Source organism: Ascaphus truei, chromosome 22 (genome assembly GCF_040206685.1).
Source record: "Ascaphus truei isolate aAscTru1 chromosome 22, aAscTru1.hap1, whole genome shotgun sequence".
NCBI classification, from domain to species: domain Eukaryota; kingdom Metazoa; phylum Chordata; class Amphibia; order Anura; family Ascaphidae; genus Ascaphus; species Ascaphus truei.
Window position 1 is genome coordinate 20,027,304 of NC_134504.1, and position 24,798 is coordinate 20,052,101.

Consider the following 24,798-nt stretch of genomic DNA (forward strand, 5'->3'; position numbering starts at 1 on the left):
GGAAAGGGAGAGAGGAAGGAAGGGAGGGGGGAGGGAAAGAATAAGTGGTACAGAAATATGAAAGACAATAATCCATAGTATAAAAAATTATATGTAAATCAATGTAATAAATACACTAATCACCAAGGAAATGTTTCAGTTCCCATTCAACATTTAGGCCATGAGGCTGTAATGTATTCATGGAAAAAATCCATGACATCTCGTTCTTATTAAGTCGATTTAATCTATCGCCTCCTCTAATGTAAGAGGAGACATGTTCAACCGCAAAGAATGAAAAATTCTTGAGTCCACCAAGTGGACATTGTACAAAGTGTTTAGATAATGGATGCAGTAAATCTTTCTTGTTTATTAATCTAATGTGTCCCGAGATTCGAATATATAGGGATCTGATTGTTCTACCCACATATTTATATTTGCAACCGCATGTAATCACATAGACGACGTAGCTTGTTTGACAATTGATGAAGGTGTTAATCCTGTATTTACCATTTGGGAACAGAGTGTGTACTCTTTTTGTTGGTACAGCAAATTTACAACATTTGCAGAAACTGCATCTGTAAAATCCTTTGGGTATGTTACCTACACGAGGTTGGGATGGTGATTTGAACATGCTTCTGGAAATGGATGAAGCTAATGTGTTGGCCCTTCTGAATGCAAATCTGGGTCCATGTGTTGTAAATAGATCCAAATCTTTGTCCAATTTTAGTATATTCCAATGTTTGGACACTATCTGTCTAATTTGTGATGCCTGTTTACTAAATTTCGTAATGAATAACGGAATATCTTGGAAAGTTGTTTTCTTATCTGTAGTGTTCTTTTTTTAATAAATCAGCACGGTCTACAGATTCAGCATTAAGAAGGGCCAGGTCTACATCAACTTTATTGTATCCTCTAGACAAGAATTTTGTACTTAGTGTCTTTGAATGTTTCAAAAAGGTTTCTTGGTCTGAGCAGAGACGTTTGTAACGCAAGAATTGTCCCTTCGGAATCCCACGAATCAGTGCCCTTGGGTGGCTACTATTGGCATGTAGATATGAATTTCTGGCATGCGGCTTTGTAAATATATCAGTTTGTATACCCATGATTGGATCACCATGGATAGTCACGTCAAGATAGTTAATTTTGACAGTATCAGTTTGAAATGTGAAGTGAAGATTTATGTTATTATCATTAAGAGTATGAACAAACATGTGAAGACTGTCAAGATCACCCTCCCAAATGAAAATCAGATCATCAATAAAACGTTTGTAATAGATGATATTGGAACGAAATAAATTAGTGCTACCATAAATGTGAGTGGATTCCCATAAACCCATAAAGAGATTAGCATATGAGGGTGCAAAGGAAGTCCCCATAGCTGTGCCCTGTTTTTGAAGGAAAAATTGTGAGTCAAAGAGAAAATAATTGTGTGTGAGTAAAAAAAGAATAGAGTCAGTGATGAAAGTGATTTGTGCTATGGAAAGAGCAGAAAATTGCAAATAGTGATTGATGGCCCTAAGGCCGTGCTAGTGCTCAATGATCGTGTACAATGACGTGACGTCCATGGTGACCCATCGGTATCCCTCTTTCCAGATCACATCCTCCAAGGAAACCAACAATGCTGTGGTGTCTTCAATGAACGAAGGTAAGGTTTTTACAATGGGCTGGAGGAATTTGTCCACATAACGTGAAACACCATCTCCCAAAGATCCAATGCTGGAGACGATGGGCCGCCCCGGAGGGTTCTCCAGTGACTTATGGATCTTTGGGAGATGGTGGAACACAGGAACGATGGGAAACTCGCATGCCAGGTATTGCCTCTCTTTGTTAGATAAAACATATAAAGTGTCACCAAGTTCTAATAGATCTTGAAGCTCCCTCAAAAACCTTTTTGTCGGATCTGTCTTAAGTGTAGCATAAAAATCTTTGTTACTCAACAATCTTAACGCCTCGTCTCGATATTTAATGTGTAGGTAACATACCTAAAGGATTTTACAGATGCAGTTTCTGCAAATGTTGTAAATTTGCTGTACCAACAAAAAGAGTACACACTCTGTTCCCAAATGGTAAATACAGGATTAACACCTTCATCAATTGTCAAACAAGCTACGTCGTCTATGTGATTACATGCGGTTGCAAATATAAATATGTGGGTAGAACAATCAGATCCCTATATATTCGAATCTCGGGACACATTAGATTAATAAACAAGAAAGATTTACTGCATCCATTATCTAAACACTTTGTACAATGTCCACTTGGTGGACTCAAGAATTTTTCATTCTTTGCGGTTGAACATGTCTCCTCTTACATTAGAGGAGGCGATAGATTAAGTCGACTTAATAAGAAAGAGATGTCATGGATTTTTTCCATGAATACATTACAGCCTCATGGCCTAAATGTTGAATGGGAACTGAAACATTTCCTTGGTGATTAGTGTATTTATTACATTGATTTACATATAATTTTTTATACTATGGATTATTGTCTTTCATATTTCTGTACCACTTATTCTTTCCCTCCCCCCTCCCTTCCTTCCTTCCTCTCTCCCTTTCCCCCTCCCCCCTTTTCCCTCCCCTGTTCCCTGCTTCTCCTTCCCAGCCCCCCCATCCTCCCCCTCCCACCCCTCCCCCTCCTTCTCCCCCCCCCCCGCCCCCACTTTCTCTCCACCCAGTGTCACCCCCCACCCTTCCAACCCCTTTCCCTTTCATCCCGTTACTTCCTAAACATTCATACAGGTGGTTGCAAGTTCTATTAAGTTATATAACCACTAGATAAAGATTTAACATTAATCTCTAACAGTGATATAAGGTTTTTTCATTATCTCTTGTGATACTTTGTTCCATTTATCCGGGGTACTTTATAATACTTTACAACATGGTTGTTTAATATTATTATAACTTTATTACACTTGTGCATTTTGTTTTTAATATGAATGTTTTTATTCTTGACCAATTTATCATTGACTTTGGTTTAACATGTCCTGTATTAATATATGTTATATGTTTTCTTATCCACTGATATAATTGGTCGTTTTTAATTGCACCATTGTTTTTAACTCTGTATGCGATGTCTGGCAGTGTTGGGGCATACACCTGTGACCCATTTGTTCTGGGCTTGTCCACAGGTGTTGCAGTTTGCACTTGCTATATAAGTATGTTGTTGATTCAAACGGATCACTCTTTTGACAAAGGCCTGACGGGCCGAAACGCGTCAAGAGGATCCGCTTGCACTCTGTTTCATTAAAAGTTTTTTCATGAGTCACTACATCAGCCTTTTCTGAAGTCTTATTCCACGGCTGTGTGGCGTATAGACCTCCCCTGGGAGGATTCTCCATTGTTCCGGCATTTGCAGCCTGCACGCCGGGCTGTTACTGGTGTACCTGAGTCCCCCTGCTGAACCCGGAAGTACCGGCACTGCCGCCGGTCAGGTGACCACCCACCGCGATCGAGCGGAGGCAGGGTTGGCGGCCGAAGACAGTGCTGACGGCTCGTGACCATCACATCGTGCCCATTGCGTTATCCAGAGGAGTTACAGGCAGTGGGGTCGACAGCATCTACATTCAAGAGGACATCAGCCACTCTACTACATCCCCCAGCTGTGAGTTTTTTCCTTCTATTTATCTCAAACTTCATCGTGCTTATGGTAAGCCAGTTGCTGAGTATTACACTTGTGAAGGCTCCACTGGGGGATAGTGGCGATCAGGAATCCCCGTTTATTTCTCACACACCAGTTTAACAGCTGTAGTCATATTTTCTGAGCGCCTGGTGGGTTAACCTTCTGTTCACCCGTTTTACACAAATGGGAAAAGTGCAATAACACCGGGAAGAAAAAGAAGTTATGATTGGGGTCTTTTTTGTAACACAGGCAGTCCTCGGTTATCCAACGGAATCCGTTCTGGAAGTAGGATAGTGAAACCGTTGTAAAGTGAGCCCATGTTAATCAGTGGCGGTGAGTGTTTGATAACGCATTCAGGCATCAAAAAACGGCCCTTAGGGTTGCATTTTAAAGCGTTGGATATGCCATTGGTTGTAAAGTTAAACTGTCACGCTGAGCTCACCACAAACAGGACTAGATCGCGGGGCTGAGGTGGGGATGGGGGCTGGGGTGCGGATGTATATAACCGCTTCCATACAACCACGGAGCCAGGTCTGAAGTGCGTAGTCAGAGTCGTGAAGCCGGGTCAGGGTAGGAAAGTTTGGGTACTTGCCGTGGTCCGGGGTTGGAGAGAGAAGAATGGTCGATTTCTGTAAACCGTGGTCAGGGAGAGGAGAATCCAAAGACAAGCCGAAGTTCAGGATTAGAGAAGAGACGGGTCCGGGTACAAGCAAGGGTCAAGGCACAGGTTCAGACTAGGCACTGGAACAGATTGACAGACTTCAAGCAGCGAGCACAGAACATAAACCTTAGTTTATGCTCAGCAAAGTGCAAGAGAGACAGGAAGGCATTTAAAGGGGAAAGCACCAATCAGGAAGGGACAGAATGACATCACCGGATAGCAGGAGACTGATAGGAGCCCGGATTGGACTCAGGTGAAAGGTAGCCGATTATCCTTCTCTGATTTGTTGTCGCATGTCTCGCGGGTGTAGGTGGCACGCAGTGAAGGATGGGCACATCATGAATGGACATGGAGGCAGCACGACCGCGCCGGGGATGCGCCTCCGTGGATGCGTTTCTCCATACGCATGGAGTTTGAGTTATGCGCGCACCGCTGACGTCGTTGCGTGACGCATCCGAGGGGCAGGGCCTAGCGGCGATCCTCACAGAAACGTTGGATAACGAGGACTACCTGTAATTAAATATGTAATTAACTATTAAAAAACTTTGCGGTATTACTATGGCAAAAAGTGAGTTATATCCCCAGCTCACTCCTCCTCTTCTGATGTCTGTGCAAGGGGGGCATTGTGACGGTAGGGGTAGATTTGGCTGCTTTGTGTAAAGGTTAAGCCTGCCATTACCCCTACCTGTCAATAACAAATCTGTATTATGTATACTGTATATCTATGTGTTGTTTAGCCTGGTTCCAGAACTTCAGGAACCAGTGGTCAAGTTTCTTCTCAGGAGGAAATGTTGCAGGTTGCCTGTGACCTTTCCCATGTAACTCTTTTTATGTAAATCTTTGCATGTTGCATTCTTACCCACCAATCACGGGCTAAATCATATCGAAGGCACCTGGCCATTGTATAGCGGCAACTAATCTGGTAACTACACCAGTGTTTTTCAACCAGCGTTCAGAGGAACCCTTGGTTTCCTTGGGCATGCCTAAAGGATTCCCTGTAGTTTTCAGGTCATTTTAAAATGGTACCAAATAGAGAAGAATTTACAATGCATTTGATCTCAGATTGCCTGTTAGAGGGGTGGGGTTCCTCGGAATTTCACACAGGGGTCCTTAAACCAAAGGAGTTTGGAGACCACTGAACTACACAATACTAATTTGAGAAGGCATCAAAACTAGGTCATGTTTGTATAATGGGTGATTTTAATTATCCACACATAGACTGGGGCAATGAGATTAGCATTACAACAAAAGGAAACAGTTTTTTTGGGGTGCTTAAAGATAATTATATGACCCAAATTATTGAGGAACCAACCAGGAGAGGGGCAGTTCTGGATTTGGTAATATCAAACAATGTAGAAGTAATAGCAAATATTCTAGTCCTGGAACATTTGGGTAACAGTGATCATAACATGGTCTCATTTGAAATAAATTATCAAAAAACAGGTTACTTGTGTTCAACAAAGACCTTAAACTTTAGAAAGGCAGATTTTTTTTTTTTCAACTTCAAATTTTATTGGGTTTTTCTTCATAAAGCATAGAAGACAGTCATTCATTTTGACACACGAGTTTTCTTAAGTAAATGTCTTAACCAAACCTCATGACACGAAAAAACATACCGAAACACACAAAACGTCATCATAAGCCCCTGTCTGCGCGTGCCCGCCACCCAAAATATCCGCAGAGGCATGCTCCCCGCACAGTGCCACGGCGCCTGCACTCACTGGCAACGCGCTCACTTTACGACGCGCTCTACCTGCGCGCACAACAGCTGATACCAGGAAGGGTATCAGCTGCTTCTCATCTGCAGCTAATTTCCTCTCCTCCTATCGGCTCACAGCCTTTGTCTGACTCACTCTGTCTGCAGCCTCCTGATTGGTTCTCACTACATTTATTTACCTCCCTGATTACTGTGCCCATTGCTGAGCATAAACTTAGGTTTATGTGCTGTGCTCGCTGCTCTGTTGTCTTGCCTGTTTCTAGTGCCTTGCCTGACCTGTGTTGTGACCCCTGCTTGTATCTGGACCTGTCTCTTCTGTGCCCCTATACTTTGGCTTGCTATTGGATTCCCGCTCTCTCCTCTTCTTGACCACGGCTTACGGATATCGACTACTCTTCTCTCTCCAACTCCTGACCACGGCAAGTACCACGACATACCAGAACTCTCCTACCCTGACCCAGCTTTACGACTCTGACTACGCATTCCGGACCTGGTCCCGTGGTTGCAGGGCGGCGGTTATATACATCCCCACCTCAGCCCCGCAGTCTAGTCCAGTTTGTGGTGAGCACACGTGACAATATGCTCAGCCCAACAAACATGGACCCCGCTGGGGTGGGTCGACGATTACATGAATATGGGGGAATTTTCAAACAAGTGCAGGGATCTCTTATGCATAAAGACCAGCAAACGAACCAGCTTAAACATGACCTAGACAGGGTTAAGCTCCTCTCGACCTCCACTACCAATCCCGCAGCACCTACCCCTGCTCCCACGCCTCTGCCTCCGACATCTGAACCACAGTTACCTACCCCTAAGCATTATGCTGCTGATCCTTTGGGCTGTCGGGATTCCTGAACCAGTGTTCCAAACACTTTGAACTACTTGTGAAGGTGAAGGGGTTAACCAGGCTTATAATAAAGGTTAAGCCCCCTTGGTTAACCCTGACCAGTGTGTTAGGGTCTTAGAGTGTCAGCTCTGGGACCCAGATGTCAAAAATGTATTACTGCAACTGTATACTGATTTTGCGAGATTAAAAAAATGATGTGATTTCTGCCTTCACTTGGATGATGGGATTGGGAGATTTCTAGGCTGTAAATTTCAGGGTGGGTTTGGCGGAGAATGTCTTTGCAGAATGTGTCTATGTAGCGGGGTTCCAGAGTTAGGGGATAGCCCAAAAGTTGTATCCAGAGATTGAGAGATATCTTCGGATACAGCTAAGCATGTTACTCCACCAACCTCGGACCCTGGAAACGTTCTTATGGCTCACCGCCAGTCCCTGCTGCAGCATCGTCCAGACAAGGTAAATGGGTATGAAGGGGTTAAAAGATATCTACAGGTATATACACAGTCCTTAGTATAGCAGGGACTAACCAGTATAGCAGAGGTACCCACATACATGCCCAGGTATACTGAACCTAGTTTAGGGGTTCAGGGGCTGCTCCAGCTTGGTTATAAGGCTGAGCAGGTTTTTAAAGTCTAAAAGTTTTAAAGTTATTTTCTCATGTGTGCCAGGAATGAGGCTCGTGATTGTAGGGAATATACACTCACTCCGTCCCTGACACTAGAATAGGAACTCATAACTTTTAGCACACAGAAGACAGGACACAATATATTTTATTACATGGTTATAGTTTAATGTGTATATATATTGATAACCTGTAAATGAATTGGTATTTCAAGTCATGGCTACTAGGCTCGGTGCCTATGCGTCTCAGAGATAACCAGGACTTGAAAGCCTCAGAGATCCCAGAGGTGTGAACCCTTTTGTTAGCACGGAGGGCTAACTGGAGTACCCATATCCTCTGTTCAAAGGGTCCATGTAACCTAGATCAAAGTCACACATGTTGGCATAGGTGTGAAAGCCCTCTACACAGGATGGCTGAATTAAGTGTCGCAAATATGTGATGAACTACAGGCCACTTTTTCCAGATGTAGTGGCTGTCATGAATGTCGTCGCAGATCTGCCGGAGCACCTGGACCAAGATTACGAGGCCATCAAAGCTGCATTGCTGCACCGTCATAAGCCCACCCCTTTCTACAGAATACTTTGAAAGTCAGAGCAGACAGAAACAGTCCTGCCCAGTTTCAAACCCAGCATTTGGTATTTTGTACACAAGTGTAGCTCATTAACCCCTCAAGCACCAAAGGGATTAAAAATACCCAATATCTCATGACATTATCATGACAGTGGCATTAAGCCTGTGGGGGGTTTGAATAGTGAATGAGCAAAGATGGCGGTTTGTGCACATGGTCCCTCACTGTTCTGAAGCCATAGGTGCCAGCTTTTACAAACCTGGCAAAGTGTGTGAGTGGCCAGGGATGAATTTTCCACGCCACTGGTTGGAGGGTAAGGGGTGGGACGGCCTGTCCTGAAATTTATAAGATAGCTAACCCCAATCCCAGAACTCTCTTTTTCCAGAGATTTTGCAGTTCTTTAATCCTGTCGTCTGCTGCTGAGACCCCCGATGAGGAAGAAGAGAGAGGAAGAGTAGACGGATGGAACCCGTAGTTCACGAAAAATGGGGACTCCAGTGTTGATCCGCTTAGTGCGTTGTTATGAGCAAATTCTGCCCAGTTCAAGAGCTCGGACCAGTCGTCCTGGGAATCGGACACAAAAGATTGTATGTATTGTAAGATTGTATGTATTGTTCTAGGGACTGATTGGTCCTCTCAGTCTGACCATTTGTTTCTGGGTGATATCCAGAGGAAAAATGAAGTGAAATGCCCAGTTGTAGGCAAAAAGAGTGCCAGAAGCGAGACACAAACTGAGAACCGCTATCCGATACAATGACCAGTGGTATTCCGTGAAGACGGAAGATTTCTCTGATGAATATATCAGCCAATTTGGAAGAGTTGGGAAGAACCTTGAGAGATATAAAGTGGGATTGCTTTGAGAATCGATCCACCACCACGAGGATCGTGTTCATGCCCCTGGATACGGGTAAATCAACAATGAAATCCATGGACAAGTGTGTCCATGGCCGGTCGGGAACAGGTAAGGGCTGAAGAAGTCCCAAAGGGAGATTCCTGGGAGTTTTAGTCCAGGCACAAGTTGGGCACGTGGCTACGAAGTCCTTCACATCTTTCTGAATCTCGGGCCACCAGAATGTTCTGGAGATGAGATCTAAAGTTCTCCTGGTCCCAGGGTGACCTGCAGATCTGGAGGAGTGACTCTATTGGAGAACTTTTTTGCGGTGCAGGGGAGAAGTGTAAAGACGACCTTCAGGAACTGTAAGATTGGCAGGGATGTGAACCTGTTGCCGCACGATATTTTTAAAGACGTTGAAGGTAGATGCTGAAAGGATATATTTGGAAGGAAGGATGGGTTTTTGTTGGTCCTCAGATTTGTCGTCCAAAGAGAATTGACGAGAAAGAGCGTTAGCTTTGACATTCTTGGTTCCAGGAAGATAGGAGATTACAAAGTTGAATCTTGAGAAAAAGAGTGACCATCTGGCTTGGCGGGCTCCTAGGTGACGGGCTCCTTTGATGTATAAAAGATTTTTATGGTCTGTCAAGATTGTTATGGGATCCTCAGTACCTTCCAGAAGGTGTCTTCATTCTTCGAGTGCTAACTTCATGGCCAGGAGTTCACAATTCATGATATCGTAATTGCATTCAGCGGAAGAATTTTTTTTGGAAAAGAATGCACAAGGGTGCAACCTAGATTGAGGAGTCTTCCTCTGGGAGAGAACAGCACCAACACCGACATCAGATGCATCGACTTCGAGGGTAAATGGAAGTTTGGGATAGGGATGGATAAGAATAGGTGCGGACACGAATGCCTTTTTAAGGCGAGAAAAAGACTGAATGGCCGTGGGAGACCAAGATGTGGGATCTGCTTCTTTCTTAGTTAATGCTGTAAGAGTGGCTACTAAGGAAGAAAGGTTCTGAATAAATCTGTGATAATAGTTGGAAAATCCTAGAAACCGTTGAAAGGCTTTGAGAGTGGTGGGTTGAGGCAAATCCAGTACTGCTTTGACTTTAGCAGGGTCCATGGTAAGGCCAGTATTGGAGATGATATAGCCAAGAAAAACAGTAGATGCTTGATGGAATTGGCACTTTTCGGGTTTGGCAAAGAGTCTATTTTCCCGTAGGCGAAGGAGTACCTGTTTCACGTGAGACACATCTTCCTGTTTGGATTTAGAAAAAATCAAAATGTCATCCATATAGATAATCACGAAATAATTGAGAAGATCCCTAAAGATTTTGTTGACAAAATCTTGAAACACAGCTGGGGCATTACACAGACCAAACGGCATGACCAAGTACTCCATAATGTCCATCTCTGGTATTGAATGCAGTTTTCCATTCGTCGCCTTGACGAATCCTGATGAGATTATAAGACCCACGTAATTCTAATTTGGAGAAAATGTCAGCGCCTTGTAGGTGGTCGAAGAGCTCTGATATGAGAGGAAATGGAAACGATTTTTTTTTTTCAAATGTTTTTATTAGGCATTGATAAATCAATAAACGTACAACAAGTAACATTGCCTAATTCAGAGTCATTTTAACATTTTGTGGTGAAAAAGAGTGACAACCGAAGCCGTCAAGTAGGAGGGATGCCTTCAGAGAAGGAAGGCAGTGGGGAGGGTGGGGAGGGAGGAGGGAGGGGGTAGGGGGGAGGGAGGAGGGAGGTGGGGGGGTGGAGAGGGACTCTACCCAGGCTATCAGGACCTCGCCTCAAATGGTGGTTAGAGTGCTAGCTCCTTCTGTCCCCTGTTCCTTCCAAGAGTAGGTGGGATTCTATCTGACTGGGCCAGGTTGCCTTTCTCTCGTAAGGAGTATCCATGGCTCCCATACCTTATAAAATGCAAATAGGTTATGTCTCACTGTGGCAGTTAGTCTCTCCATGAGCATCACCTCATTGATTCTTCTTTTAATCGTTCTCTTAGCTGGTGTGGTTGTTTTCTTCCAGGAGGCCGCTATCTCACATCTCGCCGCAGTAAGAATAAAGGAGATTAATTTCCTAGTTGGTCGGACAATGTTGGACATTGGCCTAGCAGTAGGAAGGTCAGTGGTTCAATAGGCAATTCTAGGTCGGTGACCTCTTTTATCAAATTTTGGACCATGGTCCAGTACTTTACAATTTCTGGGCATGACCACCAGATGTGGATCATGTCCCCTCTATGACCACAGCCTCTCCAACATAGATCTGATGCCAGAGGGTAGATCTGGTTTAAACGTGCTGGGGTAAGATACCAATAATACAGGATTTTATAAATGTTCTCCTTAATTGTAGTGCATAGGGAAGTTTCTGAGGCTGCCTGCCAGATTTCTTCCCAGGTCTCTCTTTCTATAGTTATATTCAAGTCTGCCGCCCATTTGAGCATATAGTCATGCTGTGAGAGGGCCCTTGGTTTCTCTAGTTCCAGGTAAATTTCTGATATGAGACCTTTTTGGTGGGCATTAGCTTTGCAGAGATATTCAAATTTGGTGAGAGTGGGGAACTCTGGGTGTGGGCATATTTTCCGAATAAAATGTCTGATTTGGAGATATTTGAACGTGTCCAATTCTCTAATTTTGTATTTGGCCCTCAGATCTTGATAGCTCAGGAGCTTCCCAAGGCTTAGGAAATCGGCAATCGCCCCAATTCCCCCCATTCTGAGTTGGTCGAACAGCTTACATCCACATCCCGAGGGGAATTTTGGGTTATTGAGTATGGGTGTCAATTGGGAACTGGGTGAAGACAGGCCATATCTAATCTTACATTTCGCCCAGACTTCCCATGTGTGTAGTGAAGCCTGTAGTTTAAGGTTGTGGGTGTGCCCGTCTCCTTTATCCAGGCTCCAGAGACAGGCTTGCAAGGAAGGCATCTTGGCATATTGAGTCTCTACGTATGTTTACCCCCGCTTCAGCTTTACTATGGAACAATGAAACTGGTGCTGCAAAGGGCGTATAACTTAATACATAGTGGACAGACAGAGCCCCTGTAGATAGCACTCTGTTTCTGTATGAATTGGTGATTTATTTAAAATAACTTTATTAATTGACAATATCGTTAAAATATTGGGGTTTAAAACAATGATTAAATGATGCCAAGTGTGGCTAACTCTATGGATAGGTGTATCCAGAGGAGTATACAATGGTGTATTAATGCCCAGTGTTAGGGTAATTCACTGGCCCTAGTGTTCCTCATATGGAGAGAATGGGCTAGAGTTCTTGTAATGAAAGTAGCGGCTGTGTGGACCACAGATGTAGTGCCCCAGTATTGAAATACTAGTAGGTGCACTAGTTGATTGGACCTGTACTTAGCTGCTTTTGGGCTGCAGCTAATGGTACATTATAGACTTGTGTATAGAGATCTAGGTCTATGTGCACCTATTATGAGTTTTTAACACCAGCATGTGTGGGTGGTGGTATTTAAATACAAGTGTGTGATACTTAACACGTGTACATCCCAAGTGTGTAATAACAGGGCTAGGATAGACACTAGTATTAGTTTTGCAATACTGGTAAGTTAGTGGCACTGCTGTAAATTCTGTATATGCATATACCTAATTAACAGCTGAGTACTGCTCCTTTTAGGGTATTAATATCGGTCTATTATGAAAGACCTTTCCCTAGTTGGTGTAGTGCTCTTCATATGTGGTAATGGTCTGGCACTCCAGAGGTTAATTGCTGGATTGGTTGCCGTTTTGCTCAATGTGTATACCCCTTTAAGCTAAATGCTGTGTTTGGGGATTAGCATTCAGGCTTCCTGCATTTATACTGTGATTTACTGCCAGATATTCTCTGTGCTTTACTGATGTGTGACGCGCGAAACGCGCGCGTCGGCAAGCACGTGACCACGTGCACGAGCAGAGCCTAAGTTCATGTACACTGACTCAGAGAGATTCAAAGAGTCAGCGTGTCTCAGCCCGTGCACAGTAATGGACTGCTGCAAGATCCTACGATCTTAGCAGTCACACATCAGTAAAGCACAGAGAATATCTGGCAGTAAATCACAGTATAAATGCAGGAAGCCTGAATGCTAATCCCCAAACACAGCATTTAGCTTAAAGGGGTATACACATTGAGCAAAACGGCAACCAATCCAGCAATTAACCTCTGGAGTGCCAGACCATTACCACATATGAAGAGCACTACACCAACTAGGGAAAGGTCTTTCATAATAGACCGATATTAATACCCTAAAAGGAGCAGTACTCAGCTGTTAATTAGGTATATGCATATACAGAATTTACAGCAGTGCCACTAACTTACCAGTATTGCAAAACTAATACTAGTGTCTATCCTAGCCCTGTTATTACACACTTGGGATGTACACGTGTTAAGTATCACACACTTGTATTTAAATACCACCACCCACACATGCTGGTGTTAAAAACTCATAATAGGTGCACATAGACCTAGATCTCTATACACAAGTCTATAATGTACCATTAGCTGCAGCCCAAAAGCAGCTAAGTACAGGTCCAATCAACTAGTGCACCTACTAGTATTTCAATACTGGGGCACTACATCTGTGGTCCACACAGCCGCTACTTTCATTACAAGAACTCTAGCCCATTCTCTCCATATGAGGAACACTAGGGCCAGTGAATTACCCTAACACTGGGCATTAATACACCATTGTATACTCCTCTGGATACACCTATCCATAGAGTTAGCCACACTTGGCATCATTTAATCATTGTTTTAAACCCCAATATTTTAACGATATTGTCAATTAATAAAGTTATTTTAAATAAATCACCAATTCATACAGAAACAGAGTGCTATCTACAGGGGCTCTGTCTGTCCACTATGTATTATATTGAGTCTCTATTTTTACCGAGCAGCAATGGGCCGGGTCTGTATTCCACATTACTGCCTGTTTCAATTGGGCAGCTAGATAGTATTTCTGCAGGTCTGGGACCCCCAGGCTTCCCCTGGATCGTGGTGCCAGCAGGACCGACCTTGCGACTCTGGGTCTCTTGCCCTGCCAAATGAAGTGGAACAATCTATTTTGGATATTTTTCAGATCAGTGCCAGGGACATGGATCGGGAGTGTTTGGAAGTAGTACAATAGTCTTGGGAGTATATTCATCTTAGTGGTTATCATCCTCCCGATCCATGAGATCTGGTAACCTTCCCACTGATCTAGATCTTTTTTGATCTGCTCCCTAAGCTTCAGGTAATTGTCCCGGTATAGAGCTCGATAGTGTCTTGACACATTAACTCCCAGGTATTTAATGTGTGAAGAGCATCACCTGTAGTTGAAATTTAGTTTGAGGAGTTTTACTTCGGGGTCTGGGAGAATAAGATTTAGGGCCTCTGATTTGTCGCTGTTTATTTTATACCCTGATATCTTTCCAAAGTCCGTCAGTTCCTTTTGAAGGTTAGGAAGGGAAGTTTGGGGCTTAGTCAAAGTTAGAATGATATCATCAGCGAATAGGGAAATTTTGTATTGTACTTTTCCAATGGTGATGCCCTGTATATTTGGGTTGCTTCGTATTTTGGTCGCTAGTGGTTCGATCGTGAGGGCAAAAAGGAGGGGAGACAGGGGGCACCCTTGCCGAGTTCCATTTCTAATTTGGAAGCTCTCGGTAACTCCACCTGGGAGTCTGACCGTGGCAGACGGATTTTGATATAGTGCTCGGACTCCCTTTAGGAACGAGTCTTTGAAGCCAAATTTTATCAATGTTTGATCTAAAAATAGCCAATCAATTCTGTCAAATGCCTTCTCTGCGTCTAAGCTCAGTAACATTGCTTTTGATCCTGTCAGATGGACATGGTAGACTATATTGATTATCTTACTGGTATTGTCCGAGGCTTGACGGCCTGAGACAAACCCGACCTGGTCCGTATGTATTAATCTCGGTAAAATGTTCGCCAATATCTTGCTGTACAATTTGAGGTCGTTGTTCAACAGTGAGATTGGCTTATAGCTCCCACACTGGGTTGGGTCCTTCCCTTCTTTGTGTATTATGTTTGGAAGAAGCTTGTAGGGAGCGCAGAGTTTCACCATGTAAAAGGAATGAAATAAATAATAGTGTAATATGTCCAAAACACCTGTAGCAATGTATATGGGGATCGAGATTCAAAACTCACATTCTCCCAGTCAAAATACAGCATTAGAAGAACAATCTGAAAGCTTTGTGGTTTGCAGGGGGGTCTTGCTAAGGATACTCTCCCTGGTGCCAGTGGAACAAACCCTCAATGGAAACAGAGACAACTCTAGTGCAACATTGTATGTTCACTACTGATATATTCAATAAAAACAGTGGTAATCCACACTTACATTAGCACCATGTGCATAGACACGTAACAATCAAAGCGCAGCAGCAGTATACACCATCTACCCCACTTCCGGTTTCGCGATCGATCTTGAAATGGATCCACACGGGTTCTGGGGCATGGGGGCACACTATGGGTTGCTGCTAGTTCACTCTATGCGTTTCGCTGGCGTGCCAGCTTCGTCAGGAGTCCGATCTGTGGCATAATGCTTCAGTGTACCTATATATACCATACTTGGTTTCTATTGGATGATTACCTAATTCACTGCATCCTATTGGCTGAACTAGTTACTAGTGATTGGCTGGTAGGCGGGACTATGCCTATATGTTAATGTTATAGTTTATACACATCAAAATACATAATTTTATTAATACAATCATTTTAAAATCTTTACACATAAAAACATAACACAAAACTAAATATTACGTAGAATACTGTCTGAGTAAAAGCTAACTATTACAACTAAAGTCATGTCTCTATACTAAGGGCTATTCTTATTGTGCTGTGGCTGTATATAGCACTCAGCAGTGAGTACAGGGGAACAAGATACGGGGAAGAAAGAGCAAATGAAATCACAAGTTAGTCTAACATATCAATCAATATAAATACAAATATATCATAAAAACTAAACATTCTTTAGAAATTTAAATGTATACTAAATGATATATTCGTTATAAATACATATTTAAAAAAGCATATTTTAAAAATGTCATTCTTTTAAAATATCATTATAAAAAAGTGATTCTAAAATTACAACATGATCGCTACTACTATTAAATAAATTTATGTTCGAATATTAATGTGCACTGGACTATATAAAAGGGCTTGAGTAATGTATATAATTTACGACTAAATGAAAACACTGATCTCTATATCTGCGTTCAGTCCAAATGGACTTAACGTTTTTAACCTGTGAATCCAAAATGTCTCTCGTTTAATTAACTGTTTAATTCTGTCACCGCCTCTCCAGTTCAAAGGGACATGTTCAATCCCCTTAACTGTTATGTCTTTTGGATTGGAGGCGTGGAAACGGTTAAAATGTTTTGGAACACTATGTGTATCCAGCATGCGTCGTATATTCCCTATATGTTCCAATGCTCTCACTTTTAGGGCTCGAGTGGTTTGACCTACATACTGATAACCGCAAGTGCATTCTAACAAATAAATAACAAATACTGAATTGCAGTTAATAAAATGTTTTATTTGAAAAACCTCATTAGTAGAATTAGATTTAAAAGTATTTTTCGCTCCTTTGCAGCAAAACTCACAGACCTTACAATTGCCAAATTTAAAAAAACCTTTAGGCAATTTCAACCAATTGTTTGGAAGAACTATTTTTCGTGTGTTCTTTTTTATTTTTCAATACGCTTTGCGCGAGTTTTTGTTTCAGGTTGCTTGCTTTTGTGAATATAACATTGGGTATTGACGGTAATACACTTCCCAAAACAGGATCGTTCTGTAATATATGCCAATGTTTTTTTAGAGCGGTTTTAATCTTGTTTGCATCTTTATTATACTTAGTTATAAAACTCGTTGTAAAATCTATTTCAGTATTTTTGTTTTTGTTCATATTAGGTTTAATCAAAAGTTTCCTATCAAGCTTATCAACCTTGGATTTTGCCTCTTTAAGTTTTGTAGAGCTGTAATTTTTCTCAAGGAATTTGTTTGTCAGTACAAGTGATTGTTCCTCATAGATTTCTTGTTTACTACAATTCCTCTTTATTCTCATGTATTGGCCTTGAGGAACATTACAAATTCACCTAGGGGGATGGCAACTGTTGTGTGGTATATAATTGTTGCCATCAACAGATTTAAAAAATGTTTTCGTTAGAACCACATTATTCTCTATATAAATCTCAAGGTCTAAAAATTCAACTTTAGTTTTACTAAAATTAGATATGAATTTTAAATTAAAATCATTAATATTAATATAATCTAAAAATTGTTTCAGTAAAAATTCGTCGCCGTTCCAAATAAAAAGCACATCGTCAATATATCTTTTCCAGAGGACCAGATTTGCGCCAAATTCATGCGAAGACCATATATGGCCCTGTTCCCATACTGTCATAAATATATTCGCATAACTTGGCGCAAATCTGGTCCCCATCGCGGTCCCACAAAGTTGCAAGTAAAACTCTTGATTGAACCAAAAATAGTTATTTGATAAAATAAAACGTATCCCTTCTAGAATAAAATTAATTTGTTCTGCATCCATGTTCGCATCCTCAGTTAAAACTCTTTTAATCGCTTCTAATCCTTGTGTATGGTCTATAGACGTATATAAAGAGGAAACGTCGCAAATTACAAGTATAAAATCCTCTTCCCATTTAATATCTTCTAAAATGGATAATACCTGTGCTGTATCTTTAAGGTGCGATCTGCCGGAAACCACATATTTTTGTAAAAATGTATCTATATACTCCGACAGATTCGAACACATGGATTCAATGCCAGAAATTATTGGCCTTCCAGGTGGGTATTGCAAGTTCTTATGAATTTTTGGTAAAAAATAAAAAATTGGTATTTTTGGGGATTCTGTCCAAAGGTATTTGAACTCTTCCTCTTTTAGTATACCCTTATCCTTACCTTCTAAAAGGAAATTCTGCAGGTCTCCAAGGAAAGTGGTTGTGGGATCTTTTTTGAGTTTTTTTATATGTTTTGGTATCTCCGAGTATTCTGTTAGATTCATTGATGTAATAATCTCTACTCATAACAACCACCCCACCTCCCTTGTCAGCCTGTTTAATAACCAGTTCTTCATCTTCCATAAGGGTTTTAAGTGCACCTCGTTCTTTAGGACTTAAATTATTTTTAAAAGATCTTTCATTTTTTGCAATGGCTTCGAACTCTCTGTTTAACAATTGATTAAATACTTCTAAATGGTGACCTTTTATAAAACTTGGATAAAATTTAGATTTGGGTTTTAAATTAGTATGTAAAAATGTATTGTTAGTAGGTGAATTAATATTAGTACTGTTTTTTAAACACCTACTATCGATACATTTTTACATACTAATTTAAAACCCAAATCTAAATTTTATCCAAGTTTTATAAAAGGTCACCATTTAGAAGTATTATTCAATTGTTAAACAGAGAGTTCGAAGCCATTGCAAAGAATGAAAGATCTTTTAAAAATAATTTAAGTCATAAAGAACGAGGAGCACTTAAAACCCTTATGGAAGATGAAGAACTGGTTATTAAACAGGCTGACAAGGGAGGTGGGGTGGTTGTTATGAGTAGAGATTATTACATCAATGAATCTAACAGAATACTCGGAGATACCAAAACATATAAAAAACTCAAAAAAGATCCCACAACCACTTTCCTTGGAGACCTACAGAATTTCCTTTTAGAAGGTAAGGATAAGGGTATACTAAAAGAGGAAGAGTTCAAATACCTTTGGACAGAATCCCCAAAAATACCAATTTTTTATTTTTTACCAAAAATTCATAAGAACTTGCAATACCCACCTGGAAGGCCAATAAATTCTGGCATTGAATCCATGTGTTCGAATCTGTCGGAGTATATAGATACATTTTTACAAAAATATGTGGTTTCCGGCAGATCACACCTTAAAGTTACAGCACAGGTATTATCCATTTTAGAAGATATTAAATGGGAAGAGGATTTTATACTTGTAACTTGCGATGTTTCCTCTTTATATACGTCTATAGACCATACACAAGGGTTAGAAGCGATTAAAAGAGTTTTAACCGAGGATGCGAACATGGATGCAGAACAAATTAATTTTATTCTAGAAGGGATACGTTTTATTTTATCAAATAACTATTTTTGGTTCAATCAAGAGTTTTACTTGCAACTTTGTGGGATCGCGATGGGGACCAGATTTGCACCAAGTTATGCGAATATATTTATGACAGTATGGGAACAGGACCATATATGGTCTTCGCATGAATTTGGCGCAAATCTGGTCCTCTGGAAAAGATATATTGACGATGTGCTTTTTATTTGGAACGGCGACGAATTTTTACTGAAACAATTTTTAGATTATATTAATATTAATGATTTTAATTTAAAATTCATATCTAATTTTAGTAAAACTAAAGTTGAATTTTTAAACCTTGAGATTTATATAGAGAATAATGTGGTTTTAACGAAAACATTTTTTAAATCTGTTGATGGCAACAATTATATACCACACAACAGTTGCTATCACCTTAGGTAGATTTCTAATGTTCCTCAAGGCCAATACATGAGAATAAAGAGGAATTGTAGTAAACAAGAAATCTATGAGGAACAATCACTTGTACTGACAAACAAATTCATTGAGAAAAATTACAGCTCTACAAAACTTAAAGAGGCAAAATCCAAGGTTGATAAGCTTGATAGGAAACTTTTGATTAAACCTAATATGAACAAAAACAAAAATACTGAAATAGATTTTACAACGAGTTTTATAACTAAGTATAATAAAGATGCAAACAAGATTAAAACCGCTCTAAAAAAACAGTGGCATATATTACAGAACGATCCTGTTTTGGGAAGTGTATTACCGTCAATACCCAATGTTATATTCACAAAAGCAAGCAACCTGAAACAAAAACTCGCGCCAAGCGTATTGAAAAATAAAAAAGAACACACGAAAGATACAGTAGAGGCAACTCTTATTCGAACAAAAACCAGTGGCTAATTCCCCAAAAGACCCAGGAAACACCCAGGTACATTCTGAATACATGCCTTAAACTTTCCTTAAAGCCCCAGCATTTCTGCATTGATTAATGGCCTATCAGATTAATAGCGGGGGTCCCTGGCAGTCCCATTCAAACTGAATTGGACTGCCAGGGATCCCTGCTGTGTTAATCCTATGGGTCGTTAGTCAATGCAGAAATGCCTTAAACGTGCCTCAAACTAGCCCAGAACATGCCCAGAACATACCCAGCACATACCCAGCACATAACCAGAATGTAACCCGACTAGTTTACAGCAAATGTTCGAATAAACGTTGCCTCTACTGTAGTAATTGGTTGAAATTGCCTAAAGGTTTTTTTACATGTGGCAATTGTAATGTCTGTGAGTTTTGCTGCAAAGGAGCGAAAAATACTTTTAAATCTAATTCTACTAATGAGGTTTTTAAAATAAAACATTTTATTAACTGCAATTCAGTATTTGTTATTTATTTGTTAGAATGCACTTGCGGTTATCAGTATGTAGGTCAAACCACTCGAGCCCTAAAAGTGAGAGCATTGGAACATATAGGGAATAAACGACGCATGCTGGATACACATGTTAAGGTCCCTTCAATCGAGGGTCTCTACTGCTCAGATGTGGGCTCCAAATTATGTAACTTAGAGTCTGGGTGCGCACCCTGGATCCCAATAATGACACAGAGTCACGTATTAGTTTCCTCAGACAAGTAGTCAAGACAAGACTGCCGAGTTTTTGTATTACAATCTATTTATATCAAAGTAGGCTAACACTAGCCAATCATTCAATGTCACTCAATGCCATTCAATGCCACACCTATTATGCGGCAAAGCTTATCCAATTATTACATTAGTTAGTAGAAAAAAGGCACGATGGGGACGGGGGTCTTGTCGGCTGATGCAAGTTTCACAGGAATGCCGTGTGTCCTTGCTTTCTGAAGTTATGTTTCGTTTTCTCTGTAATCAGTCGGCTTTAGGTCACAGTTACCTCGGATAGAAAACAGTATTAGTAAAAAAGCACAGCAAACAGATAAATATGGAGACGAGTGGTTTCTATAAAGCATAGAGATATGATCTCCATATTTTATCCTTCACAGTCCCCCCTAGAAACCACGAGACAAACATAATCTTATAAAAGTATTAAAAAACTAAACCAAAAAGGATATACTTTCCCTATGACTAATCTTAACCTTAGAAAAACTACCTGAGGGTGTTAGTCGGCTGTTCATGAGCTTCTCTCATCCCCGACAACTGCTTGCTCGCTAAACTCGAAGACCTACAGAACATACACAAGGAGTCCCTTCCCTACCGACAAACAGAGTAGGGTCTGGGAACTTGATTGGTCACCCCTGTCACTCCAGAGTACTATAGTGGACTGGTCTTATGTTCTCTCGTTTTTGTAATGGCATATTTTCATAACATTGGCACATTGCTCTTGTTCTCAAGGTTTTTGGCTTAGCTGAACCGCTCAATATCAATTGGAACTTCAGAAGAAAAAATGTATTTTAAACTAACATTCATTCCAACTTTCATACAGACAATAGACAATATCAGGCACCTAAGATGGATGCTGACTCAAAATGGTTGCTTAGATCCCAGTGCTGTTATGTCAGACCCCCCCCCCTTACGTCATATTCTCACTTTGTCACTCCCTCCCTTTTTATTCTTAAAACATAGCTTTTGAGAATAAAGTTCATGATGATAGTCCAGGGATAACTCAGAGGACAAGGGTGCGTGCCCTTCACTGTCATAGTCTCGTAAGGCGCTGCGGCCAATATGTCTTTTGATGAATTGAATAACTGTGGTCGGCATCTTCTTTCTTCACGGTACTGCTGTTTTCTGGCATCTGTAAAGAGTGGCATCCGAATGGGGGAGGGGGTAGCACACCTGTGGATCATACCTTTGCAACACGTGACACCCACATATATGACAACAAGTAACACCCCCAAACACATCAAAACATTCAAAAATTTTGCTCCAAGTGATCTAAGCCATTCAGCTAACCCCAAGGGTGATAATTCCCTTTGTAAACCTCTTTTGAATCTCTTGTATTTAATCTAGTTCATGCTGCACATTGCTACACTGATCTGGAATAAAAACACAACATTGTCTTTAACCAAACACATAACCCTCCTTTTGAAGCTAAAACATAGTCTAAAGCAATTCTGTTTTGTAAGGCCATAAGCCTAATCTGAACCTGTTCTTGGATTTTCAGAATCATCACAACATTCTATTACTGAGAATTGAGGGGGTTTGGTATCTGTGGAAGCTAATGCATGATCCACACCCTGCACGCATTGTATACATCAATCACTCAGAATATCAGAACAGACGATGTCTGCGATGGTCAACATGGCTGACTTATGATCCTTTCCTTGTGGCTGACACACGCCCCTGGGTGACCCCCTCCTTTCGGTGGAGGTGCAACACACTTCTGGATCAAAGTTTTGCTGCACATGACACATACATAGAGAGTGATGAGTACTGCCAAAACACATACAAGAGCTTTCACAAGCCACGCTTCCAGGAAACCAATCCTCCCATCAAGGCTCAATTCTACATACACCTTAAATTTCTAACTTAACACACTCTAAAGAATAAAAATATTGAGTCTCTGCAAAAATGAAAAGTTCTGATAAAACCTGGCCTTAGCCTGGTGTCTTATTTTCCTCGTTGGTTAACGGTTAGAGTTTTGACTCGGCAAGACGTTAACTTGATGCGGCTGTGCTTTAGGTGACTCTGGTCTTTGGTGGAGCTGGAACATTTGGTGGAGCTGGAACGAGCTTTACTGTACTTTGGGTCCAGGAAAATGACTCTGCCGCTTTGACTTTGCTGTATTGGTGGTTACTTTAGGCCTTTTCACCTGAGATGAAAAGCATGCTTGCGCAGGAAATATGTGACTATTAACCCCATCTCGAGTAGGTGCACTTTCAACGTTGCCTAGAGAGACTCAAAAAATGTATTAGTTGCATACAACTTATTGTTTTATTACCAATAACATGGTCCTTAATTCGTTCCTTTGGACTGCTGATAGTCATAAGTCATCCCATATGTGTCTCATAGGGAGATAATTTATACCTAGGACTAAATTCTTGTATCAATGTGTTTACTCCTGTCTTAGCATCCACATATAGACAGAGGTATTCCCTATTAATGTTCCTCAAATTAAAACTAAGTAGCCAATGTGAACCTGACTTTGATACAATCTAAGTTCCTGAAACTTTAGGGCCTCATCCCTTGCTAACCACTTGTTTCCATAATTAATTCTATCCTGTCTGCAGGCCATATCCCTAAGACCTGGGAGTTTGTCCCAATCTTCAAAAGTGGGGACAAAAAACACTGTCTCAAACTACAGGCCAATATCCCTTTTCCCAATACTATCCACTGTTATGGAAAAATATTCCCTCCCAATTAAGCCATTATTTTACCCATACAAATTTCCCTAGCCAATCCCTATCTGGCTTTTACCCCGAACACTCCACTGTAACTATTCTGCTAAGAAATTTGAAATGCCTTGTATATAATGCATACCTTATTCACTTATGTAACTGCTTTTGCAACTATGTATCCCCTGTATTTAACCCTATACACACAACACACCCACAAATGAGAGGTGACTCCCAAATTCACCCCTTTCTGGCAAACCCATTCTAGATTACACAGCAATTTTTACAATAACCACTGCTTACGGACACCTTTGGAAAAAATAAATGGTTAATTCGTTATAACATACATCACATATTCAGTTAATAGACAAATTATTTTGTATAAGACTTCACACTAATTTCTTGCTTTATATAATCTCTTTGCACAGTGCTGAGCACACGGTCAGCTTTATATTTCTAAAGACACTGCATATTCATCTGACTAAAGAAAAAATAATTCTATAAGACTTGTTTCCGGGCAAAGAGCCATCTTGTTTCTGGGCGTTTCGCCAATTGACCCTGAAAAGATAAGATAAAGGTACACCACGGCTTCTTCCTGAAAAATAATAATTATTGGATTGGAACTTTTGCTTAAAGTTTAAATACATGGAGATTTATCCAGAGCCCTAAGAACTATATTTTTTATGACCTTTTAAAAATTAACCAACAGGCTTTTATATAGCTGAGGTTCATATAACTTCTTAACACACAAATAACGCCACACGCTCATGCTATTTCCCTACACTCAGTTTTTTTTAATGCTTTCTGTTTTGAACTTTTATAGTTTCACTGACTTCATTCACTACAAATTTATGCTATCCTGTTGCAATTCTGTCCTTTCTCAAGCTACACACACCTATTTCTCTCCATTAGTCAACACTCACAAGTCTAACCCTCATTAACTCTTCCTTCATCTCACCTCAGGACTTTTCTGACTATTTTGAGGATATGGCGGGGGAGGGTCAACTTTAGGGGTAGAAGGTGTAGTTTTGTCACTTTCGGGTACTTTCATATAACAGTAACTTTTCTTATCTTTCCCTCCACATTCTATTTCAGTGAAACCTTCCTTTTGAAGCTCAATAGCCACACTCAAAAATTTCTCAGCATTCTCCCACAATCCTCCATCTTTCAACATTCCTTTACATGCCTGGATTCTATCTTTCAACATTTTTGGTTGCAACCTTCCCGTAGAGGGTAAATACAATACTTTAAACAACAATTTACATTTCTTGGTATACTTCTTTCCCTCCCGTTCTGTCACAAGAGTTACGGAATCCTGTGCACCAGAAGGCAAATCCTTCTTTAAAAACTGCGAGAACATTGTCTATTTTAAAAACAACCTCGGACATGTGCGCCAATTACCGGCGGTACCTGGACTCTTGAGCTTCAGCGATAAATTGACCTAGACGGGGAGGCGCGCAGACACTCCCCGGACCGTCACCTGTATGGACGATCCTCCTATTATCTAACAATAGATATCCTTACACACTCGTCCCCTTATTACTTATAATGTCG

At 40.8% G+C, this 24,798-nt stretch overlaps 1 long non-coding RNA gene across 1 annotated transcript; it reads right to left on the reverse strand.

Moving 5' to 3' along the window:
• Nucleotides 1–20,551: 20,551 nt before the first annotated feature.
• LOC142472485 (uncharacterized) lies at nucleotides 20,552–23,156 on the reverse strand. Its single transcript, XR_012789725.1, has 2 exons — nucleotides 22,687–23,156; nucleotides 20,552–22,646 (listed from the first exon to the last, which is right to left on the reverse strand). It is a non-coding gene; the product is annotated as an uncharacterized LOC142472485 (long non-coding RNA).
• Nucleotides 23,157–24,798: the final 1,642 nt, after the last annotated feature.